The following is a 27,352-nucleotide window of genomic DNA, read 5'->3' as shown; positions in this document are numbered from 1 at the left end:
GATCAATGGATGGATTCATGAGTGGATGAGTAGATGGATGGATGGATGGGTGGGTGGGTGGATGGATGGATGGAAGGAAGGATGGCTAAGTGAAAGGGTCGATGGAGAGAGAAAGGGAGGATGGATGGATGACTAAAATAGTGGATGGGTGGAAGGATTAGTAAGTGAAAGGATGGCTGGATTGGTGAAAGGGTAAATGGCTAAATGGAGGAGTGAATGGATGGATGGGATAAAGAGTGGATGGATAAGTGTACAGATGGATAGGGTGAAATGGTTGATGGATGGATGGATGGATGGATGGATGGATAATGAAGATGAGGTAAAGGATGGATGAGGGGATGGATGAAGGGATGGATGAATGAAATGATAGATGGAAGGATACAAGATGGATAGGTTTGCAAACGGTTGAATATGTTTGGAAATGGCTGGGCTTACTTATATACTATTGCGCAACCTCTGAGTTGTCTGTAAAACATACCTATTGTCCTGAAGTTTTGTCCTGAATTTTGACCTCCTGTCCTGAATTTTGACCCTTTGTCCTGAATTTTTACACTCACTGTCCTGAATTTGCACCAATGCCAGTTGGTCACCCTACTACCACCGCGTCACAGAACCTTCTCTGAGGCGCCACCTACCGGTGCCAATTGTTTTCTGCTTTCACTTGTGACCTATGTGGTTTCACTGCTCTTGCAGTTGCAATACTGTCAGAAACAAAACTGAAATCAAGGCCAGGCCTCTAACCAAGGGAAGGAAAGCCATAAATGTCTTGTATTAGACAATATGCACTGTATCTGTGATATGGCCCCAGGTTGCTGCAGGGCATCTATCAACAAAGGAATGTGGAGATGCGTGGGAATGAGGAACTGTGTCATTTTTAGGTCAAAGCCTCTCAGACACAGCAGCTGTCTGGTTTGCTAACAACATCTTGGGGACATTCTGAAAACTTCCCTTAGAATGCATTCCGCCCATTGCTTACCATTGACTTTGTGGTTGCTAACTCACATTTTCTTGCTATTTGCTGATTTTTATTTGTTTTAGGCAGTCCAGCTATACTATATTTACTGGGCTCCCTTTCTATCAACACGCCTTCAAATCCTGTTCTTATTTTGTCACATTGTCTGTGCATTTAAAGTCAGAGGTCAAATGTCAGGCTCTGTCTTCCGAGGGAGCTTGGTGTTTACTTTTCTTCCTGCTGAGTGACAGTGGTCCTCAAATCACTGCTGGAAGTTTGGAAGAAGTTTTGCTAGGAACGGCACCAAAGTGAAACGCACCATCCAGCAGGTAATGGTGCAGTGGAACATTTCAATCGGTGATCATGGGAAGTGTGCTAGCTGCAATAAATGCAGGGTTGAACTGGGAAAAGGAATTAAACAGTATGATTTGGGCATACAGGATCACACCTACCATGACAAAATATAGTCCGTTTAAGATTTTGAGAGGCAGAGAACCGCTCATGTAGAAACATTCAGCATGGATGAACAGGAAATGGCACAGTAAATGGTCTCCTGCAGTGTTAGTGCAAATTTGAGGAACACACAGGAGTATTATGATAAGAAACATTGTGTGAAGGAAGTGGAATTGGAACAAGATGATTGGGTGAGAGTTAAGTTAAAATTCATCAATAGGAAGTGAAGAAGAAAGTTCGACAAGACAGAGCTTGTTCTTGTCGGAGGCCCATCCAACCCCTGGAATTCTACCTTCTGGCCCCTTTCCCTCGGCCCCTCTCCTTGCCCTGCTGACAAGGTGAAAAGCCTGGGGGTTTACATCTCTCATGATCTCTCAATGAAGCACCAGGTCAGTGCCACTGTGTCCTCCTGCTTTTTCCAGCTTAGGAAGATCCGGAAAATTTTTCTGACCACCGAAGCCCTCACCTTGGCACTGCTGGCATTAGTCATCTCCCGGATTGACTATGCCAACGCCCTGTATGCAGGCATCCCACAATATCAAATCACTAGATTACAGCTGATACAGAATCAGGCAGCTCGCCTGATCTACCGTCAACCCAAACACCACCACGTCCGCCCTCTGCTCAAACCCTTCATTGGCTTCCTGTATCGGAGCGTTGCAAGTTCAAACTAGGCTGCCTGACCCACAAATCTCTGGCCGGCATCGGTCCCTCCTTCATCTCCTCCCTTCTGCACCCTTACGCCCCCTCCAGGCACCTTCGATCTTCTCACCATGCGCTCCTCCAGACGCCTAGGTTCAGGCGCAAAAAACACGGAGGTCTCAGATTCTCTTTCCTGGCCCCCTCATTCTGGAACTCTCTCCCGCTGGAACTTAGACTCTCTCCTTCCTACCCTCACTTCAGGTCTCTCCTCAAAACTCACCTCTTCCGCAGCATCTATACATAAGTACTTTTCACCTCCCCCTTATGCCTCTTACCGAATAAGTGAACAGCGCCAAGAAACCGTCCGGTGTAAGCCGCGCTTTATAAGAATTTTTTACATTACATTACATTACTGAACCCCTGTATGTATTAGAATGACGGGAAAGTTTGGCATTTTGGATGACTGACAAGATATAATAAAGTTTTGGTATGGAAGTTGGAGAAGAATACTCATGTAGGCCGGTAATCTGCGGTTGTGGGAGGAAGATGAGTGTGGTCGTGCAGCAGATAGCAATGGAGTTCGGGAGAATGGTGGTGTGATTCCTGACAGTGGAAAGGGATTTGATGAAGAGAAGTCTGAAGATGGCGAGCATGATGTTGGGGAACCCAATGTGAATGTTCAGTCTGAGTCTTCCCAAATGTCCGGTGGATTATTGACTCAGTGTGGAAGGTCTGGTGTTTATACTCATTCTGGAAGGGCATCTGTATAACTTGCGAAGTTTAAGGATTTTGTGATAGATCGATGGCCTCACCCGCTGAGATGTAGATTGGGCCATGGGAACTCTGGGACGGAGGGTAATTTTTTGTACTGTCACTTGTCTCCAGATGTGCCTTTTCTTGAGTTGTGAACTATCAAAATATTGTATGTAGACGTAGCTAGGATGTTATATTGTTGCGACTGTTATTGTTATTAAGGGGGAGGATGTGTGGGATGTGTGTTATCCAGTTGTCATGTGAATGGACAGGTTCTGGACTGGTGGTGGGTGGTTGAGCTGGGAGTAGCAGCTGGGAGGAGGTACTGAAGAATCTGGATGTGCTGCTGTTCGCTCTCACAATAAGCCCTTTACATATACCGGAGTCTCCACCTGTTCTTACAGTATAAAGTATAAAATAAAGTGATATAATTTTACACCTAGCAGGAAAGAGAACGTTGTTGCATATCAGTGTATAGACCTACCCAGGATAGGTGGTCTAATGTAGTTATGTCTGTGGGATTAAGTGATTTTCTGTACCTCAAAAGATACACACGGCCTTCCCTTGGGGTCGGTCTTGCTCATCGTGGCCCTCTCACCCCCGCCCCCCACCTGCCACTTCATTTAACTCCTTGTGTGCTGGTGACGGAACCACTACGTTACCAGCCACGGACGCGCTGTTCTGGTGATGGAATGGTTCCGTCACGGCCCGGCCGCCACGCCTGCGCAGCATCAATTCCGCGCCTGCGCGGCGTGTTCTATTGAGCGGTCGGGATTGTGACGGAACCACTCCGTCACAAGCACAGCGCACCCGTGGCTCGAGCATGGCGGCGCCGCGCAGACCCCCTAAGCACCACAGCGGTAATTCCGGCCAAGAGGTTAGAGGGGCCCTCCCGTGAATTGTCACACTAGCTCATAAACGCAGAGCAGACGTCATCAAACAAAGCATCATTCTAAAGTGCCTTTTGTTGGTGACTGGTTGCGATGCTGGACTGAAATTAGAAGACCTTTTTTCTGTGGATGTCCCTTTAATGTTTTTCTCTGAATTGAGAACTGCATACATTTCCGTGGGCCTTCAAATATGGCAGACTGGGCGAAATGATTAGTCTTTTGCAGCCAATCACATTTAAAGATAGGATTTGGATTTTGGAGTGCACAAACTGTTTCAGGCGCTAACTGTCAAAGATATCTATAAATTATGTTTTTGGGGAAATTCGTAAAAATCACAGGGCAGGTCTCCACCAAATCACAAGTAGAACATTGCAAGCCATGCAGTCTGTCTTCATATCCCGCCTCACACTGATCTGCCAATCACTGCTCTCAGTAGCCTCTACTAAATACTTCCCTGTGGAATTAAAATGAAAAAGTAATATTTGTGGCTACTTATATTTTTCACTCTCTTGATCAATCTGCAAGCCACTTGCTATGATATTTTACAGTTCAGTGCAGACTCATTAAAAGGGGACAAAGCTATCAGCAAAACAAAAGCCTTTTCCTGTGGACTGCTCATCTGAACCACAACTGCAGAGCTGCAAACACCATTTCTTTAAAATGTGCACCACTTTCATCATATCATTACTAATACATTGGTGTGTGGCCCTGAGGCTTTTGTATACCATAACTAAAACAGTGACATTAACTAGATGGATTGTATCATTTGTGCAGCGTTTCGTACATTTGATAAGGCCTCAAAACACTTTCTGGATGGTCGAGTAAATGGCTACACAGTAGGTTGTCTGTTGCAAGTAGGAGTTTATAGTAATTTATTTTTTAGAGTTTTATATAGCGTGAACTCGACCTGACGATATCAGGTATAAGAGCGCTTTACATGAGCACCAGTTTTGTTACACAAGGAGACATTCATTTATTTGTAGGCACGGAGCCATTAAGTGATTTGCCCAGAATCACAGGATGTTGAGCATGGTTGCATGACATTACAACGCGGGCTTTTACCCCGCGTGCCATTACGACACTGTTTTTACAACGCAAGTCGTTACAACGACTTGCGCTGTAAGCACTGGATAGTGGAATAGTTTAATTTTCTATTCCAACTCCAGCCCACGTTACAGTAGGGAAGGTGTTGGAATAGAAAATTAAACTATTCCTTTTCCAACAGCGCCCTCCAGCGCAAGTCGTTGAAACGACTTGCGTTGTAAAAGCAGCGTTGTAATGGCAGGTGTGGTAATGCCCGCGTTGTGATGGCTGCTCACCGTTGAGTGTCCGTGCCGAAACTCGCACCCGGTTCCCCAGCTTCGAGGTCGATTGTTTTAGCCATAAGGCTTACATGCCTTTCTGACTCAGCCCTACAACATCCAACTCCTTATTAGTAAAAGTGCAAAATGGGCGCAGGCCTTTCTATGTGTATCAATTGTTTTTGAAGAGTTTCAAATGTTTCCCATGTTATTCTTATTTTAGGTTTTTAGGCCAATATATGTAAAAATATTACATGAGTACTACTTTGCATACTCCAAAATCCCTTTTATGAAAAGGATCCACTGTGCAGAACGGTGGGTTTTGTGAATTAGCTACGGACATCATCCTTACCCAAGCACATACAGACTGTAATCATACCACAAATTCCCCCAGTCTTGGTTGTTTGCTAACTTCCTGAAGCTAAACCCCAAAAAGTCTGAATTCCTCCTTGTTTGCTAAGAGACCAAACATCCGCTCCCCTACTCAGGCCTACCAGGCTTCACCCCTCCTCTGATAGATGAAGCAAAATCCATGGGATCCACCCTCGGTGCAGACCTCTCATTCAAGCAACACATTGCAATGAAGACCAAGACAGCTTGGATCCAACTCTCCCACTTGAAGAAAGGGAAGCTGTTTCTCCCAGAAGATGGGATCAGAACAATCTCACACGCCCTACTCCTCTGCCGTGTGGACAGGCAGGGAGGGGAACATCCTTTACCACGAAACTTTTACAACGCGGTACCATTACCACGCAGGTTTTACAACGAAAGTCGTTACAACGACTTTCGCTGGAGGGCGCTCTCGGATAGGGAATAGTTTAATTTACTATCCAACACCAAGTCGTTGTAACGACTTGCGTTGTAAAACCTGCGTCGTAACGGTACGCGTTGTAAAAGCACGCGTTGTACCGTCATACATCCCTCAGGGAAGACCTATAGAAGTACAGGAAAGAAAAGAAATGAGTAAAAGAGGACAGAGAGTGAGAGGTAAGTGAAAAGAGCAAGTGGGACAGAGAACATTAGGTTTCGTGAATGGGGTTCGGGTGTGTTTTCTAATTGGGTTTTACCTGGTAGTGCGGACGCCTGAGTATTACATAGTTCTTAGGGTTTAGAGGTTAACACCTTGAATGCAGACAGAAAGATGACACTAGTTTAAGGACTAATATAAAGACTGGCTGAAGAAACAGTCAGGTATTGGGTTTGTTTTTGCACCAGATTTACAAATAAGGATAAATAAACAGGACTAATGCATCATTTTTGTGAGCTATTACCGCCTTTCACGCGTTCTGAGTTTACCTCAACAGCAGGCAGTGTAAAAGACAAGAGAAGCCCAAACAATTTGAACTCAGGCTGTAATGGGTACTAATGCAAAAACACGAGCCGATCATTTTTGTTAGGGTAGAAAAAGAAGAAACAACTGAAAAATGGGTAGAAAAAAGTGGAAAAGAATGAACAGGAAAGGAGGGAAGATTTAAGATAAGGAAGGATGAAAGGAAGAAACGGTAAGAAGGGTGAAGTGATGGATGGTTGGAAAGTTGGAAGGGTGGGTGTTAGGCAGCATGAAAGGATGCATGGAAGGCTGGAAGGGAAAATGGGTAAACCGATATCTGGAAGCGTGAAATTATGGTTGCATTAATACATGGATGTCTTCATTGATAGATGATTGGCTGAAAGGATAAATCGGTGGATAGCTAGATATAAGTATGGATGGATTAACAGATCAATGCAAGGGAGAAAGTGTAGGTGGCTAGAATGATTAGCGAAAGGATGGACCGATGGAATGGTATAAGGATTAATAGAAAAAATACATGATGAATGGAAACATGAAAGGATGGGTGATTGGAAAGGGGAGGGGATACTCAAGCAGAAAGAAGGGCGAAAGGCGGGATGGAAGGGTGGAATGATGGATGGATGGACTATGTTTTTAGATTGGATCTGACTCATTCTCTGCTTTCGCTTGGTGCTATTAGAGGTATGGATCAAAGTGTGGGTCAATTTAATATTATGGCTATGTTAAACTGTAAAAGAGGCATTCCTGACCGAGGAAGGGAGCCTCAAGGTAGGAGCTCTGAAGTCACCATCGACGGCCAGGAAGAAGCAAAGCGCGACTAGGTCAATCCTGTGTGGAGCGATGCGGTTGCACTGCATACCCTTACACTCTCAGGAAGAAGGCTAAGTTCCATGGGGCATATCTAAGAGCCATTCGTCACTCCTCCTTCGAAATCTACATTTGGTTGGTGCGACATGCATACATACTCATGGATAGCAGATACTCTCTATGGCTCTCTGTTCTGGTTCTCTTTTGGAGATGACCAATGGGGTTCCATCATTTGAATCAGGGCACGCAGTCTGACACCGGATGCAAGGCTTTGCTTTTTTTCCCCTCCTCCTTCTTCTCACATTTAAAAACACCTAGTTTCTACCATTCTACATGTGCTACATCCCACACAAAAATGAGCAATAATACAGCATGCGGACGACTTGGTCCGGATGGACCGGACCCGTATCGGGATGATGATGGCCCTGGATATTTTACACACATACAATAAACGCAACTCCCTCTACCCAAATACTGTGAAAACAAGAGTCCTGATTTTCAGTCAATGCCCCCCAAAAAACAAGCCTGTAGATATGCACTGTCATCTCTAGCCTGTAGATATGCACTGTCATCGCTAGCCTGTAGATATGCTCTGTCATCACTAGCCTGTAGATATGCACTGTCATCGCTAGCCTGTAGATATGCATTGGCTTCACTAGCCTGTAGATATGCACTGTCATCGCTAGCCTGTAGATATGCTCTGTCATCGCTAGCCTGTAGATATGCGCTGTCATTGCTATCCTGTAGATATGCGCTGTCGTCGCTAGCCTGTAGATATGCATTATCATCACTAGCCTTTAGATCTGCACTGTCATCGCTAGCCTGTAGATATTCACTGTCATCGCTAGCCTGTAGATATGCATTGGCTTCACTAGCCTGTAGATATGCATTGGCTTCACTAGCCTGTAGATATGCACCGTCATCGCTAGCCTGTAGATATGCACTGTCATCGCTAGCCTGTAGATATGCACTGTCATTGCTATGGCTTCACTAGCCTGTAGATATGCATTGGCTTCACTAGCCTGTAGATATGCACTGTCATCGCTAGCCTGTAGATATGCTCTGTCATCGCTAGCCTGTAGATATGCACTGTCATCACTAGCCTGTAGATATGCATTGGCTTCACTAGCCTGTAGATATGCACTGTCATCGCTAGCCTGTAGATATGCATTGGCTTCACTAGCCTGTAGATATGCGCTGTCATTGCTATCCTGTAGATATGCACTGTCATCGCTAGCCTGTAGATATGCTCTGTCATCGCTAGCCTGTAGATATGCGCTGTCATTGCTATCCTGTAGATATGCGCTGTCGTCGCTAGCCTGTCGATATGCATTATCATCACTAGCCTGTAGATATGCACTGTCATCGCCAGCCTGTAGATATGCACTGTCATCGCTAGCCTGTAGATATGCATTGGCTTCACTAGCCTGTAGATATGCACTGTCATCGCTAGCCTGTAGATATGCATTGGCTTCACTAGCCTGTAGATATGCACTGTCATCGCTAGCCTGTAGATATGCTCTGTCATCGCTAGCCTGTAGATATGCGCTGTCATTGCTATCCTGTAGATATGCGCTGTCGTCGCTAGCCTGTTGATATGCATTATCATCGCTAGCCTGTAGATATGCACTGTCATCGCTAGCCTGTAGATATGCACTGTCATCGCTAGCCTGTAGATATGCTCTGTCATCGCTAGCCTGTAGATATGCACTGTCATCGCTAGCCTGTAGATATGCATTGGCTTCACTAGCCTGTAGATATGCACTGTCATCGCTAGCCTGTAGATATGCATTGTCATCGCAAGCCTGTAGATATGCACTGTCATCGCTAGCCTGTAGATATGCACTGTCATCGCTAGCCTGTAGATATGCAGTCATCGCTAGCCTGTAGATATGCATTGGCTTCACTAGCCTGTAGATATGCACTGTCATCGCTAGCCTGTAGATATGCTCTGTCATCGCTAGCCTGTAGATATGCGCTGTCATTGCTATCCTGTAGATATGCGCTGTCGTCGCTTGCCTGTAGATATGCATTATCATCGCTAGCCTGTAGATATGCACTGTCATCGCTAGCCTGTAGATATGCACTGTCATCGCTAGCCTGTAGATATGCATTGGCTTCACTAGCCTGTAGATATGCATTGGCTTCACTAGCCTGTAGATATGCACCGTCATAGCTAGCCTGTAGATATGCACTGTCATCACTAGCCTGTAGATATGCACTGTCATTGCTATGGCTTCACTAGCCTGTAGATATGCATTGCCTTCACTAGCCTGTAGATATGCACCGTCATCGCTAGCCTGTAGATATGCACTGTCATCGCTAGCCTGTAGATATGCACTGTCATTGCTATCCTGTAGATATGCGCTGTCATCGCTAGCCTGTAGATATGCATTATCATCGGCTTTAGTGGGTCAATTTCTGCAAAGTCATATGTAGTGGGCGGGAAGAAACGTGAATGACACAATAACGGGGTAATGCATGAAGAGGGCTCTTTAAAATACTGCCTAAAATCTCTGTCCAGCCAGGAATAGTGATCACAGACATACCGTCGGTCTGCCAGGGGTCCTAGGCTGGGAGACAGCAGCCCATTAAACTTGCTGGAATGCCAAGAGATTTCATCAAACTCAGCTGGGGCAGGAAGCAGCGCCTGGGGCTGCAAACAGGGAATACGGCGTCTGCCTCTACAGCACTGGGGGATCCCTCAGAACTCAGAGCACAAAAGTGCTGGACATGTGTCCCTAAAGTGCCGGACTGGCCCTCCGTGCTGCCTACGACCATGTGCTGACGTCACGCATTGCTTGACGCGCGCCCGACAAACGCACTGCTAGATGGTGAACGTGCGCACAACATCTGGATTGCATTACACGGGCACTCTGACAGCTCCTAATTAAGATTAATCACTCTCCGTGCTCGTTCGCGCACAGAATATGCCAAATCGGGCACGCGTACATTACATACAGCCTATCACGTCAACGCTACTAAATACACAGCACAGCGAAGACGAATCACTAGGCAGATGCCATAAAAAACTAAGGAATGTGCCAGCCGGAGCCCTTTCTGAACTTTTTTTTTTCTAAATACTAAAGAGCTCGCAAGCTCCGCCTCCACTTCGTGGAAGGCGAGGCCCGAGCCCTAACAACAAAAGAAATGGCAACTCGGCCCCCTAAAGGTTGACACGGACCCCAAGTACAATTATCTTGGAGTTTGGTTGACGACACAGGGAAGCAAACACTGCAGACAAAGGCACTAGTAGCAAAAAAACACGTAGACTCTATCTACGCTCCACCATAAACTAAACAGCTACTCGGCTGAGGCAATTTGAAATGTCATCGGAGCTAAACTTGTACCAACAATAAGCTATGGCCTCCTTGCCTATCCAGGAAGGCTAGCCGAGACACTAGAGTGGAAGCACACACTGTCATACAAGAAGATATTTGGCATGCCAAAGAACACTCAGCACACTTTAACCCCTTTGGTGCCCCTGGCCGTCATGCGTCACGGTGGGCGTGTGTGGAGGACGACTAGGGCCGTCCAAATCCTGCCCACCATTTAAATCGCCCGCACAGGGCGAAAATGTGCGAAGCCCCGAAGAGGTAAATCCGACAGGAATTCAATCTAGTTAGCATGGATGTAGCATGCAAGAAAGACATAATCAACTAATATCTTCAGGTGAGCGGGGCAGCTCCTGGGTCCCTGCGGGCGCCCTCATGGCAGTGTTCCTGGACAAGGAAACAACTGGGCAAAGTACCTGTAATCCGCTGGATCAACGTTAAACCTGGACCCTGCCGTCTTGTTAGCACTTCCATTCTGCAAAGTAGAACTAAAAAACAAACTAAAGACACAAGCCAGAAAGGCCGCGAGGGATCTGGACTTAAACGAGGCAAGAAGCATCATAGGTGCGGAGGAGCTTATAACATCCCATGAAGCCTCTATTTGCCAAACACACTTCAGAGCAGCAATTGGAAAGCACGCATTCAAGAACATTTCATCAGTTAGGCTGCCGACTACACCCATGAGGTAGTACAGGGCACAGTGGAAAAACTGGGCCCTGGGCGAGAAGCAATGTAAGCTATGTAAATACCATTCTGAATCAGTTGCCCATATTGCATGCTACTGCGCAGGCGTACTACAACACGACGCAGGTATTTAAGGCCTATCTCCATGCAACATGACATAACATCATGTAACTATCGCTCATATGTACATCTGTTACTCCAAAGGTCCTAGCACAGCTCGGCAAATTCTTTGCAGAAGCGGGTAGATTACTACGAGAGTCTGGACCAACAATGAGGGCCTCTCGCTAGGGGGTACTGGCCATCCCATAAACATCTAATGGAGTCCCCACCTGCCTGCACGTTTGAAAAATTGCAGGACTTCGAGCCGCCACCCCCATAAGCTTGTGCACTCCAACAAGTTTGTGCATGCCGTTCTGAAACTCATTTGAACCCATGGGCATTTACTTTTTTAAAGGAAAATTCTGAAAACTTGGTTATTTGCTTTTTAGTTGGATGCTTGTCCTTTTCCTCCTCCCCCGTTTGCTTAGCGCCTTGACACCCGTGGGTATAAGTGCTCTTTATAAATATTATCCTATCCTATCCTAAACATTCCCACACTTGTACAGATTTTAAATTTCGACATATTCATGTCTGTAACATCCCTGCTTGCATCAGCTATTCTAATGGACAGAATGACCTAGACTAGTTAATCAAATAAATACAATTATTTTAATATAAAGTTTCATACTAGGCTCTGCGAAAGAGTAGCTCAAAGACCGCTGACAGCTAATCAACCTCAGATTACATTTTTATTTTGTTTTATCGAAGAATGAAGTTTGCGCTCACAGGTTCGATCAGCCACAAGTCAAATAACGTACTTTAATAATGCACATTGTCTGGTCTACTTCCACACAAGGAACTCACGCTTTTATTCTTTTTTCAACAATGAATTCTGATGTATTATGCTTTTTTTGTGATAAAAACACTTTTTTATGATTTTAACTAACTAAACAATAAAAATTTGAACAAAAACAGAAGCATCCCACACAGAGTAGGCAAGATGCAAGAGATGGCTGAATAGCTTCAGGTCATCTTGATACCTTTTAAAGACCACAAGATGACTGTGTGAGTTAACCCGCCTCAACAGGGCCACTTGTCCTCAGAATACCAATAAAGCCAGTCACATATAATATGGCAATAGCAACTCTTGGTATTAACAGGGCTTAGAACTGGCAACGCTGCTGCAAAAATACTATGGAGAGAATAATATAGAAAAACCAAAGGGGGTGATGGACAGAGCGTTGACAATACAAACACTCACCCCCAGTCAACTGATCTGGGTTTAATCCATCACCGTTCTTTAGCTCATTCCGCCACCCCAGTTCAGACATGGCCATATGCAATCAATCTGACCCTGTGCCTCATGCGAACAGTCCAGCCCGAACTGCCAAGCTATGTCTTCCCTGGACCGGAATCAAGCTTCCCAGGACCGGTTTCTGGCATTATTATAGATCTTTAGTGTCTAGTGCCGTCTACCATACAGGGCTTTTTAGATCCTATTCCAAGGGATTTTTGACAAGTGTTCTAGAATGTTGATCAAACCATATCAGGTTATGAAGACCACTTTATTCTGGACTTTTTTTATTCTGGGAGGAAGGATTAGGTGTAAATGGTGCATTTTAATACACATGGGTCCAGTAACATTGGTCAAAAATATGGTTATTCTACTATACTACATGGAGAGGTTACCCCATTTATAACATTGTTCTGAAACATACTGTTGTCAATTCATAGATTGAGAAAATAAGCCGGGACAATACCCAGGGACTGGATTACTATGTATGGATATATTTTCACCTTGCCGGGATCACAGCGGCTTGGGGGTTTTGTTTGATTTCAGTTGTTTTGTTAAATTAAGTAACTATTGTACTGCCTAGGCTTGTCAACTTCCATTCAAGGTCAATGATTGTGTATTTTGATGCCCCTGCTGCGTGATGTTGACAAACAAAACTTACTAAAATATGTTTATAATAAAAAATATTTATATGGTTATTATTTAAGATTTAGTGGAGGTGGGCCTCTGTCCTGTTTACAGTGGGGAAAGTTGATTAACATCTGATGAAGCCCCCACTATAGTAGACCACAGTCAATCGTTGGTCATCGACCAAAAGACCACCACTTTCACCGCGTGGGAAGGTCAGCCCTCTGTAGGACTATGCTTCTGTTGCAGATTTTCCATGCTCAGATGCTTGGCAGAGGGGACTCCTCAATGGCCCCAGGGGCAGAGAGAGAACTCCCTGAGCCTAAGGCTCATTGTTTTTTTGTTTTTTCAGCCATAAACACCCACTTTGTTGGCTTCTTTGTGACTGGCACAAGGTGGCAGCTGCCAGGCCTCCACCCTGGGAGTTGAGAGTGATGGATTGCTTTCGTGCCCTTATTGGAGTCATACCTTTGTGTCTGTGCCAGGTTTGTTTCTCCATTGTTACCAAGTGAGCTTTTGTTCTGCTAGCCATGGGCTTTTAGCCAATGCATCTGAGACAGGTCAAATCAGTTTTCATCCTTCCGAGGTCATTAAATGAGTAATACTAAACAGTGTAATAGTAAGAGCACGTGGAAACGGTAAAATAGCTGCATGAAGCGCTACTTTATATTTCAAACAAGCATTGCCAATATCATTAAGTCTGGCTTATTAAACCTGACTGAAATTGCCTTTTCAGTTACTCGTTGGTTTAAGCACTCAGTAGCTCACCCTACATGCACTCTCATACTGATACCTGAGCTCGTGCATCCCTTCATCCACCTTTTGAGTCATTCGTCCACTCACCTATCCACATACAAACACACAAACAGACTCGACAAGCATATGCAATACAAATCAAACGAGTAGAAGTAGAAAAGGGAAAATGCTATATGCACAAACGTGGCAGGCATGTACTTCCAATGAAGAATAAGTAATAAATGATAGATAGCAGTGAGCGGTCATCTTGGGGTGGCGTTAATTGCTGTACCACTATGAAACAGCGGACATGCTGCTTCGAAATCTGGCAGTCCTCTTGAGCAGGAAAACAATGACACACTCCGTAGAATATCCTTAAAGATGATGGTTTCGAAGCAGTCAACAAATGGAACGTGATGCACTGAAGATGAACTGAGTAACAAACAAGTGGCCGGGTTTCAATAAAAAAAGGGAACAATAAAAATAGAGGGACTTTTAAAAGGAGAAAATGCTACATTAATGCCTGCCACTTAAGTGTACTCCATTTCAAGTGGATGTGCACAAGTGGTCAGGTTAACGGATGTCACTGAGCGGACAATATAGTCAGCAGGCTGACCTATTGTCCCATGGTATATGATTTCATGGATGGAAAAAGAATATGATCGACACACAAACCGACCAATGGCCGAAGAGGGCTGTCCCAAAGTCCCTTAATATATGCATGTTGTTGTTAATTCAAAATACTTGCAGCCAGCTGTCTGAATGTCAGGCCGGACCTAATAAGTACTTTAATGCGCACACTGTTAAATGTTATGTATATTACAGTCAGTTAGCAAAACAATATACATCCCTTCCTATGAGGGGTAAAAAGGCTTCTCAAATGCAAATCTTCCACTCTCTGGGCCTATCAGAAGAGGCACCACAATGCCAAAACCCCTGCCTCCTACATTAATCTAGCAGATTTCATGTGACAATAAATTCCTGTTTACATGTTTAATAAATCTATAATAACAATCCAGCCTTTAAGACCTATTGTGTTTAAATGATATAACAGAATGTGTCACTGTAAATAAGTTAGCTCTGCTGCTTTTGCCATATCTTTTTGTGATTAACCGAACAGACATAATGAATCTAACATCTTTTTCCAATTAACGAAGCAGGTCTGTGGCCTTAATCATAAGTGGCGGCTCCTCCTCTAAGGCGGCGGAGCGTCGCCCTACGGAGCAATTAAATATGGAAAAATGAAATGATAACTTATTTAAGCATTCTGGCTCAGTTGGTTAGGGGGTGGGATGGGACTGTTTAAAGGCTGGGGTAGGCGTATTAGGCACTTCCTAAGTGTGCATTTCATTTTGGCCAGCCGCATCGGGCCAACCACAATTCCATGAACACTTTGCATGTTCTCCAGCCACACCCAGGCTGCATTAAAGCCTGGGTGGAGAACATGCTCAGCCACTGAGCTAGCGTTGAACTACGGTGCTCAGACCAAGGCAGTGTTGTGATTGGTCAAGGCAGTCTGGGAGGCTGCCTGCTTCCTGCCGTCCCAGAAGAAGAGATGGAGGAGAGGTGTTGGCCGCCCGGCTGGCTGACCGCATCCAGGTAAGTGTTTTTTTTTATTCCCTCCCCCTCTGCTCCCCAAAACCCCCACGCCTATTCGGTAGCAGCCGCTACTGTTTATTATTGGTTAGTCACCAAAGCTGACACTGGCCTCCTGTAATAATATGCTTTTCCCCAAGAGAGCAACTAGGAACACACACATAATACTACAAATAGTTCTAAATTACAGTGGGCAAACAATTATACAAATACTCCTACATGGGCCTATGCCAACTTTCTACCAGGAGGGTTTGTCAAAGGGGCTAACCAACACCAGAGTCCTTCCCTCCTCTGTAATCTGTCAATATACGTGGAACAACATACCTCTGTATGTGCTTTACTATAGTAAAATAACAACCCGCCCTAAAAAACTGATTGGCTTTAAAATATGCTTTTCAGAATAAATAAATCAGGCCTATTGCCTTTGTCATACATTTTCATATTAAACCAATCCAACCTATGGCATATGATGATATTCTTCCCAATGAAACAATAAGAGCTAAGTTGTTTATTATTGGCTTGTTGCCATAATTAATTCAGGTCCACTATATTGAGCATAATCTTCCCCACAACGCGGATGTCGGGCATACACTACTACATTTACAAATAGGTAAAGCTTTTACATTTGTGAAAAGTATATGCAACGGCACTTAAAAGAGCACAGTATAGCGCTTTTATGCCCTGGGTTTTTCAAAGAGGGTAAACACCAGCCCAAGCTAGGAACCAACTCCAGGTAACCCTCAGATCTATTACTGACCTGGCTATCTTTAAGATACTTCTTAAAACTTGGGGCCATATTATCAAGAAAGGGCGATACATTATCGCCGCTTTTCCATTATCGCCGCTTTAGCGGCAGTTTCCTGCCAATAAAAGCGGCAATAATGGATAGCCCTTTCTTAATAATATGGCCCTTGGTTATTCCGAGGTTAGGCGTGCTCTTGTGGCTTGTTAGACGGAGATTTTTAGCACTGGGGCACTCTTGTTGAGTAGCCATGCTCTCTACAAATGTTGATTATTCATTCATTCATTCCGGATCACTGACATAATATAGAATACCAAAATATAGAGTTACCAAAATATTGTCGAAAAAATATAGAATGCAAAAATATTGAATTCCTATCTACAAACAGGTAAGTACAAAAATATCCAATCAAAAATATCGTTGTAAAAAATATAGTTAGTCAAAATATCAAATTTTTTTAATGTCTTAAAAGTTATTGAAAATTAATGAAATAATACATATAATTAACTTAAACATACTTAAAATACTTAAATAACCTTACAATTAATAAATAATTATTGTAAGTTAAAAAAACATAATTTTATTTGTTAATACATATATATATATTAACGTAATATTAATAAAAAATATAAAATATTTTTACCATAGAATGAATGAATGAATGAATATAGATTTATAGAGCGCATAGTTACCTGGAAGCATCCCAGCGCTAAACCAAAACAGAGAGACCGGGGCGGAAACCAGAGAAACAAATGCAGAAGATTTAAGGAAATAGGTGGGTTTTTAAGAGTTTCCGAAAGCGCAGATGGCAGGTTTCAGCCCGTAACTTCAGGGGGAGGGAGTTCCACAGTATAGCTGTGTTAACCGAGACTCGCCTTCCTCCTGTACGTGCCTTTTTCACTCTGGGCACGGTGACCAGGTGCTCGCCAGGATAGCAGGAGGGTAAAATGTACTATTACCACTCCAGTGAGCGCAAAAGTAGGGACAGCGTTAGATAGCGTAGGGGTAAAAATGACTATTCCCACTCCGTTGAGTGTAACAGTAGGGAAAGCGTTGAATAGCGGGAGGGTAAAATTTACTATTCTCACTCCAGAGAGTGCAACAGTAGGGAAAGCGTTGGATAGCATAGGGGTAAAAATTACTATTCCCACTCCAGAGAGTGCAACAGTAGGGAAAGCGTTGGATAGCGTTGGATAGTGTAGGGGTAAAAAAATACTATTCCCACTCCAGAGAGTGCAACAGTAGGGAAAGCGTTGGATAGTGGGAGGGTGAAAATTACTATTCCCACTCCAGTGAGTGCAACAGTAGGGAAAGCGTTGGATAGGGGGAGGGTAAGAAATACTATTCCCACTCCAAAGAGTGCAACAGTAGGGAAAGCGTTGGATAGCGTAGAGGTTAAAATTACTATTCTGCCAAAAGTGGTACAAAAGGGGGTGGTAATGGACGGCGCATCTGAACCAATCAAACACTCACACCCAGTCAAAAGATCTGGGTTTAATCCATCACCGTTCTTTAGCCCACTCTGCCACCCCAGTTCAGACATGGCTATATGCAAATCCGTCCATCACCACCCCCTTTTGTACCGCTTTTGGCCGCCATAAGTGTGGCAGGGTATGCTCAGACGTGAGTCCCTTGCTCACTTTGCCACTGGATTCAAGCAAGCCGGGCTGAAGACGGCTGGAATACCAGAAACCGGTCCTTGGAAGCTTGTTTCCGGTCCAGGGAAGACATGGCTTGGCAGTTCGGGCTGGACTGTTCCCATGAGGCACAGGATCAGACTGATTTGCATATAGCCATGTCTGAACTGGGGTGGCAGAGTGGGCTAAAGAACGGTGATGGATTAAACCCAGATCTTTTGACTGGGTGTGAGTGTTTGATTGATTCAGATGCTCCGTCCATCACCACCCCCTTTTGTACCGGTACTGGTGTAGAAGGCAGAACCCATACATTAGAATTAGGTTTACCTAGAAAAAGCGTGTGAAAACAGCCCTTTTTTCAGTGAGCGACTAAAAGTAAGCAGGTTGGATTCAGCCTGAATCTTGAGGAAAAGAAGGTACCAGAGCCGAGCAGTGCATGTAGTGTAGCTTGGACCCCGCTACCGGATTTGAGAAATATAAGGGGTCATTAACTGGTGAACCGATGCAATGCATACACAAGGAGTGGGGATGTATCTCACAGTTTTACACATAATGAAGGATGGAGCCAAGTAATGGTACAGAGGGCTTTAAACTGAATCCACTGTTTGATCGGTAGCCAATGTAACCTTTGAAAAAGAGGCTTAGTTTTGGCAAACCTAGAGGCCTTCAAACTCAGTCTCTGCTGCATTGTGAACAACTTACGGTCTGTTTAGGAGCACAGAAGGTAGACAAGAGAAGGTGAATTCACGAAGACTGGACGGGAGCCAATAAACGGTGCAAATAGTAGCCCTTTCCTTTAATTATCTATAATCCAGGTAAGGGAAATGTACTAAGAATAATCTCTGATATGTCATAACAAGGTACAGTTAGATAAAAATCTGCTTTTATGATGTAAAGGAGGATAACGTGTTAACAGGAGAGATGGCTTTAACAACTGATATAGATTGAGGAAGAGAGTTGTAAGGCTATTAGAACATGTCACCTACTGAGGGTCAAATGTTCTAAATTATAAAGTGAGAAACATGGAGACAAACATTGGAATCTTAGAGCTTAATCCAGCCATTATGAGGCCGGAGCTACTCCACTGTCTTCAATTGAGCTCTGAACTTACCAATGTTCTAATACAGTTAGGAAAGAAATCTGCTTTTATGATGTAAAAGAGGGAAGCGATGCAATACAGAGCATTCTAACAATCAGGTTCTGTCATCAAACACGGGGGCAGGACTCGGTGTAATCTCCTCAAATCATATGATGCACAGGAAGGTAACTGAAGTTACCTCTCTTGCAATTGCATCAAATGTGGATTTCAGTAATTAGAGTCAACACCTCTATTACAGGACAGCAAAAGCACCTTTTATTTACAGTGCCTAGAAACTGCAGGTTTTTGGTTTAAATGCTATATAAAATAGACTAGTGTTGCAAGAAAGAGTAGAACCCATAGTTAGCACTATGGTCTACAGTCTGTTACATGTACCATGGTAATTACAGTCATTCGTAACTGAAATTATCAATACCAGGGGTATCGAAGCTCTCTGAAGCAGTATTACCAGGGAGTACCAGTAATGCCCTATGGAGCATCAATGGAATGGGAAATAACCTTGTGTTTCTACGTTGAATTCTACATGTAATTCCCGAATCCTGGGTCATTTTCGCGTTTGACCTGGCGTATGTTCCCAACAGCAACTTATGTATGCATTATTGCTTGCAACAATACTGCATGCATAATGACCACAAGCCTCATAACACTGATTTGGTTGGAAACCACATAGTCTGCTCAAATCAGTGTTGAGAGGCTGCTTGTGATAGGGTCCTATCTGTTATCAATTAGCTTCATACTTCACCAAAAGCCAAAAGCTTTACCTTTGTAAATGCTTGTTTTTCTCTGGCTTCAGCAAACGTCACCTTAAGGACACCTCGCCCTCAACCCTCTGCTCTCATGATGGCTCTACCTATGCCCGAGCGACTCAGCAGACTGGCAGAGCAGGATTAGCAGGGGTTCCGAGAAGGCGCAGGGGATTTCTGGAAATATCAAAAGTACTACTTACCACTGTCATACAGAGACGAGTATTTCAGGTTTTGAAAGCAGGAGAAGATACAAATATGGAAGAGAAATGCCGAGGTCTCTCAGGGCAATTCCCGGGATAGCCTGAGGTGATGCGGGGGGAGTGTCTTGGAACTTGGCCAGTCCAGCCGCACCTGTCTGAAGGTATGCAGCTGAGAGCCAGTGAGCTGTGTCCATATGTGCAGTCTATGGAATGTAGGAGTCTGGATCTGACAGCTGTGCTTGAATTGTGCCATCTTGTGATCCTCTGAAAGTCTCTTCAAGAGTATGACGACAGAGGTGAGAGCTGTGCTTCATGTGTGCCAGTGTCCACTATGAAGTGTAGAGGGTTAGAGGTGAGAGCTGTGCTTGATATGTGCCAGTCTACACTATATAGTGTAGGTGGTTAGAGTAGAGAGCTGTGCATGAGCTGTGCTTCATATGTGCCAGCCTGCACTATATAGTGTAAGAGGTTAGAGATGAGAGCTGTGTTTCATAAGTGCCAGTCTACACTATGAAGTGTAGGAAGTTAGAGGTGAGAGCTGTGCTTGAACTTTGCCAGTCTGGAACCAGTTTAAGTTCAGCGGGCCTGATGTATAATAATACTGGTCACAAAAGCCAGACCAGTAATGAATTTTGCGAATTGACCTACATATTAATGGATCAGACGCAAAATGCAGAATTGGAATGGGTGGCAATCCGACCTACCAAATTAATATTCACGAGGCAAGTTTCAAACTGCGCTCCATTCGGAGGGGCCACAGTCACAGGGATGGTGGCGATCAACGGTAAGCAGACCACCAACTCTGTAATTGCTTCTAAATACAGGATTGTGTTTTCTTCTAAAAAGCAGTTTGATTTCTTTAAAGGACCACTGCCTACTCTACCTGAATTTGTAACTCAATTCACAAAGGCGAATGGGTCCAAACAGGACCCATTCTATTTTTCCAATAGCCTATCACACCTACCGTATTTTCCGGCGTATAGGACGACCCGGCGTATAAGACGACCCCCTACTTTTCATGATGAAATGTAGGTTTCGTCCTATACTCGCCGTATAAGACGACCCCCACTTCCAAGGTACTGTATTGCCGGCTGGAACCTTCTGCAGTCCCCTTTCCATGTCCATGAACTCAGCAGATGACGTGCGCTAGTGACGCTCCTCTACTTCCGATGAACGTGAGGATTATGGCGCCAGATCAGCGCATACACCGCTGTGTCTCTAGGATGAAGACGCAGTAAGAAAATACCGAAATGCCCCGTGGACCCTCTCCCATCGGCACTACAGCACTACGGGACTGTACCGGTAAGTAACTGTGCACTAAATCATGTGCAATTTTAGATTAATGTACCGGTAAACGTGGGAGTGTGAGCGCGCGAGTAGAGCCCAGGTCATATTGGAGGGTTCCAAGTCGGTGGAGCGTTGCTTCCACTCATAAAAATTTGGTGTCCGGCGTATAAGACGACCCCCGACTTTTGAAAACATTTGAAGGGGTTAAAAAGTCGTCTTATACGCCGGAAAATACGGTACCTGAAAGTCAGTAACTTTTCTTTTTTTTTTTCTTTTTTTTTTTAAAAACCTTCATTTCCGGTATGCCCAGTACACAGCGTCTGCCTACAACCCAACGGGCCGGCCGCTATGACAGTAGCATCAGAACATTGTATCCTGAACTTGTATTTCGCACATAGAACAGCAACATTTCGGTGTATCTGGCGCGTGGGACAGGATAAGCAAAAGGATGAAATAGGTTTCATTTTAAAATTTTGGTGAAAGAACATCTAACAAACGAACCACACAGACACATGGCATAGAACGATTCCAGGGACTCTAGCAGGGAGGGTGAGGGAACCAATCTACACAGAATAGTGAGACATACAGCTAGGGACGGGGAAGTGGCGAGTAGCTTGATATGTAAACTTTACCACAGACAAACGTCTGGAACGTCAATTACGGGAACAGTGTAACATCAATAGAATAATCAAATGGGGAAGTGCAAATATTCCCACGGTATGCATTCCACTGGGACCAAATCCTGCCCTATTTCTTAGGACGGCCTCGAGCCACATAGACCGTCTTCTCCCTGAACATGCACCAGTCCATGTTCACCTTCCAAGCCGTTATCGTGGGTGGCCTATGGGAACCCCAGAGTTGAGCAATATCCCTCTTAGCAATCATGTTACAGAGAGTAACCCAAAAAGTCTGAGTCGCAGTACAATCCGTGGGCTCCCAGACATTAATCAGGCACCGTCGGGGCTCAGGCAAAAGAGAGACCCCGGTGACCCTTCCCATAATTGCATGCACTCTAGACCAAAAGGCAGACACCACGGGACATTCCCAAATGATATGTAAAAAGGACCCACTCATACCACAGCCACGCTAACATAGGCCATCAATCGAATAACCCATCCGCACCAGTCGCGTACCAGTCATATATACTCGGTGAAGGATCTTCAGCTGTACAAAACGAAGGCGAGCTGGAATGGCCACCTCCTTGGGGCAGGAAACGGCCGTCTGCCAATCCTCGTCGTCGAGTTCCAAGCCATCAGCGGTCCACGAAGCCCGGAGTCGCACAAGGAGATCAGCCCTGTTATTAATAAGCTTTTTATAGATCAGAGATATTGTACTGTCTGGTACATAGCCATCTAGAATCTGATCCTCGAGCGGCGACAACTGCGGAATCTCCGTCCCCGAAGGGAAAACAGAGGTCAAGGCGTGCCACACCTGAAGGTGCCTAAAGTGCTCCTTGTCACCAAGTTCGTATTCTACTTTGAGAGCTTCAAAGGACTTAACAGTGCCCTTGGACCAGAGATCCTCCACCTTGCTGATGCCAATCGTGTCCCATTTATCGAACCCTTTCGTCCGCCACAAGCTACCCAATCTATCGGAGTCATACAGCGGCGTCATTTGTGTCAACCTGTCCCCCCATCCCGTAGCAGCACTTGCATCCCTTCACACTCGCACAGCACTTTTCGTGGGACCAGCCAGGGCGCGGAATGGCTCCTTGGAATACAATGCCCTATTAAAATTCCCACCCGGGAGGAGAAATTTGTCCATCGCAAACGCAGGAGCAGGACCAGGGGAGTAGGTTACATGATTCACCGCGCTCAACTGGGAGGCCCAGTAATAGCGCCTGATATCAGGGAGGGCAATGCCGCCATCGTACCACGGCAAAGTGAGTTTGGATAAGGAGATACGGGCTCGCCCATCCCAAATCAATTGTCTCTGAAGGCTCTCAACCTCACGGAAATACCCAGAGGGTATAGGATCGAAAAAATTTTGAAGCGCGTACAAGAATCTAGGGAGCGACATCATCTTAAAAAGAGCCGCACGCCCCAACGAGGATAGGGGAAAGCGACGCCATCGCTGGACGTCCAGTTTAAGACGCCGGAGGGGAGCATACAAATTTCGGTCATAACGGACGGAGGAATTCAAGGAGACATGAATCCCCAGGTACTTGAAACCAGTTTCAACCACCTGGATCGGGAATCTACGAGGCAACGTAGGTAGCTCCCCGGCCAAAACATAAACGCAGGACTTGGTCCAGTTGATGACGAGACCCGAATTTTTCCCGAAGGAGGTGAGGACGTCAAAAAGCACATTGAGAGACTTCTGGGGTGAGGTGAAATAAAGGAGAATGTCATCAGCGTATAGAGAGACACGGTCCTCAAGATCAGAGGCCCATCGGATGCCCCTGATCGAGGGCTCCCACCGAAGCCACTCCGCCAGCGGCTCCAGCGCTAGGGCAAAAAGCAACGGAGACAGCGGGCAACCCTGTCTGGTGCCGCGCCCGAGTGGGAATGACCCAGACCCCCTACCATTTACCACCACCTGGGCCAGTGGTTGTGCATTGAGGAGTTTAACCCAGGCAATAAAATTGGGACCGAAACCGAACTTCGAGAGAGCCGCCCAGAGATAAGGCCACTCAATAGTGTCAAAAGCCATGGTGGCATCAAGAGAAGCCAAAATGGCGGGTTCAGTCAGCGTCCCAGCTCTCGCGAGAACTCCATGAAGCCTCTGAAGATTAAGTGCGGTGTTACGATGCGGGATAAAACCAGATTGATCCGGATGGATCAGGTCACAGATGACCGCAAGCAAACGAGTAGCAAGCACTTTAGCCAGTATCTTAGGTTCCGCGTTAAGCAAAGAAATGGGGCGATAGGAGGTACATCGGTCACGAGGTTTACCGTCCTTGTGTATAACAACAATAGTGGCCAAGCGCTAATCGAGAGGAAGGAGGCCAATTTCAAAGGCCTCCATGAACATAGCTCGCAAGTATGCCGCCATCTTGTCCGGACGCAACTTGTAAAGCTCGATGGGCAGACCGTTGGGCCCCATAGCCTTACCAGGCCGAAGGGAACGTATAGCACCGGCGACCTCATCCACTGTGATAGGCGCATCCATAATAGCCCTATCTTCATCTGAGAGACATGGTAGCGCAATATCACGAAGGAGTAAACGGAAGTCGCACTCATCTCTATCGCTCACCGATTGATAAACCGTCCGGAAGTGGTCCACAAAGCAATCCACGATCCCACTTGGGTCAGACACGCATTCACCATTCAACAGTTCAATCACCGGCACCACACGGCTCGCTCTCTCAGATTTATCTAGCCACGCAAGCAGCTTACTCGCCTTATCACCCACATCATAGAGTCTGCCCAACTGGTTCAGATGCATAACTTTAGCAGCGTCGGTCACAAGGGCTCTATAGTCCGCCTGCTTCAGAGACAAGGAGTGTAAAACAGCAGGAGTATCATTGCCACCCAATTCACTTTCAAGCAAAGTAATTTCATCCTCGAGGCGCAGTAAATGTTCCTGCTTAGTCTTCTTATTTAGTGGAAAGTACCAGCAAGGGTTTTATTTTGAGAATCAAAGTTTTTCAGTGTAATAGGGTCTATCTTACTAAGACTCCTCTACTGAAGAAATCAGTCACTGTTGTAATTATTAGTGCAGTTTAAAACCTCATGGAAACTACCACACTAGCCCCGAGGAAATCAAACAGTTTTGAAATGACAATTCTGTTCATCAAATGAAATTCAGAAAGAAGAAAAATAATAAGAAGCAACACAAGAAAAACATTTTTAAGAAACTTATTATTTGTATCTTCAAATCAAATTCAAATTTTACAAGGGTTCATGGTCAAAATAATTGCAAATAAATCTTAGGTATAAGGAAGCGACAAAATCATTCCATCAATACATAAGAAAATTGGTCCAGTCTGTAAAATAAATGAAAAATTGACTCCTTGTTGGAATAAACAGAAAGTCAGATGCAGAGTGTAGACATGGACTGGTGTGTCGACGTTTCGGTCTTATATGTTTTTATCCCAAGACCATCATCAGGACGAAGAATTTTAGTGCAGTATGGATGACCCTTATAATAAAAACACAGATAGCACTGTGAGCATTCAGAGGAGCAGTTCAAAGTGTAAATTCATACCCTCAGGGATTTAAAAACTTGTCCCTTTAGTTGCGTCCCAGGTGGTGATTCAAACCAGATATTTTTTCAGGGCGTTTAGTCCCAGATACGTTCTCGATCAAAGGAAAACGGACGCACAAAACCGCAAGCATCGGGTCAAAGGTGATGCTTGCGGTTTTGTTCGTCTGTTTTCCTTTGATCGAGAACGTATCTGGGACTAAACGCCCTGAAAAAATATCTGGTTTGAATCACCACCTGGGACGCAACTAAAGGGACAAGTTTTTAAATTCCTGAAGGTATGAATTTACACTTTGAACTGCACCTCTGAAAGCTCACAATGCTATCTGTGTTTTTATTATAAGGGTCATCCATACTGCACTAAAATTCTTCGTCCTGATGATGGTCTTGGGATAAAAACATATAAGACCAAAATGTCAACACACCAGTCCATGTCTACACTCTGCATCTGACTTTCTGTTTATTCCAACAAGGAGTCAATTTTTCATTTAATTTACAGACTGGACGAATTTTCTTATGTATTGATGGAATGATTTTGTCGCTTCCTTATACCTAAGATTTATTTGAAATTATTTTGACCATGAACCCTTGTAAAATTTGAATTTGATTTGAAGATACAAATAATAAGTTTCTTAAAAATATTTTTCTTGTGTTGCTTCTTATTATTTTTCTTCTTTCTGAATTTCATTTGATGAACAGAATTGTCATTTCAAAACTGTTTGATTTCCTCGGGGCTAGTGTGGTAGTTTCCATGAGGTTTTAAACTGCACTAAAAATTACAACAGTGACTGATTTCTTCAGTAGAGGAGTCTTAGTAAGATAGACCCTATTACACTGAAAAACTTTGATTCTCAAAATAAAACCCTTGCTGGTACTTTCCCCTAAATACATATTGTTTGCCCGAGCCCGCAAGGATATATTGGGTTACCCACCTTTCTAACTAGTCTTCTTATTGGCAGCAATCAATGACAATGCAGAGCCCCGTATAACAGTTTTAAAAGCCTCCCACAAGGACACAGAAGAGGAAACGGACCCCACATTTTCGGTGAAATAACAATCAATAGCCTTGATAAGCTCAGAGCGCGTCTTAGGATTTTTCAGGTGCCAAGGATGAATAGGGGCGACCCTGCCCCCGCTGCACAAACCCACCGAGACCCCAAGCAACAAGGGAGAGTGATCAGAAATGCCCCTAGGGAGATGGCGGATCTCTTGCACCGAGGGAGTGTGGGCGGACAGCATTAAGAAATAGTCAATCCTAGAAAGGCTACCGTGTACACCCGAGTGGAATGTATGCTGCAAATGCGAGGGGTGTTGCAGCCTCCAGACATCCACCAGTCCAAAGGTCTCCATTAATTCGGACAGATATAGCTGAGAAGCCGGCAAAACTCGGGGGGGGGGGGGGGGGTATCGGTCTAAATCGCCAGAGATCACTGAGTTAAAATCTCCTCCCAGTACAAGGAGACCGTCTGGAAGCCCAAGCAGGGTTCGTCCCAGGTCGGCATAGGTGGTAGCCTGAAGACCCGGGGGAACGTAGACACAAACGATTATAAGCGCCTTCCCCTCCCACCGCCCGGAGACAGCAGCATATCGACCCTTATCATCAAGTGTGACGCCATCTATTTCAAGGGGCAGAGAGGATTTAATCAGTATGCCGACCCCTCTGGAGCCGGATGTAAATCCAGCGTGAGCTACCAGTCTATAGCCGCGTCTATCCAGGGCCCTACACGCATTCCCTATCAGATGTGTCTCCTGTAATAAGAAAATGTCAGGGGAGTGACGTCTAAGAAACTGAAGAACAACTCCACGTTTTATCTTGTCACCCAGACCATTAACGTTCCAAGACAATAATTTTAACTCACCACCCCCCATCCCGGCAAAATACCACAACCCTCCCTCCCCGAAGCCGAAGAGCAATAGGATAAAAGCAATGCTTATTGTGCCATGTGGAAACAACAAATACAATAACAGAAACAAACCCCCGCCACCCCCCAACAACATCCCGTTACAACACCCCCCACCCTGCACCCCTGCGTACGACTAATAAGCCACCCCAATCTGCAGTGTGCCTGTCGCCCTTTCATAATACACTACACAAA

At 44.9% G+C, this 27,352-nt stretch overlaps 1 protein-coding gene across 1 annotated transcript in view; it reads right to left on the bottom strand.

Moving 5' to 3' along the window:
* LOC147729617 (ICOS ligand-like) overlaps window positions 1-27,352 on the bottom strand; it is a 317,146-nt gene that overhangs the window by 186,761 nt on the left and 103,033 nt on the right. The window lies entirely within an intron of this gene.

The sequence above is a fragment of the Lissotriton vulgaris genome, chromosome 2_1 (assembly GCF_964263255.1).
Source record: "Lissotriton vulgaris chromosome 2_1, aLisVul1.2, whole genome shotgun sequence".
Classification (NCBI taxonomy): Eukaryota; Metazoa; Chordata; class Amphibia; order Caudata; family Salamandridae; genus Lissotriton; species Lissotriton vulgaris.
This window is presented reverse-complemented; position numbering and strand designations above follow the sequence as displayed.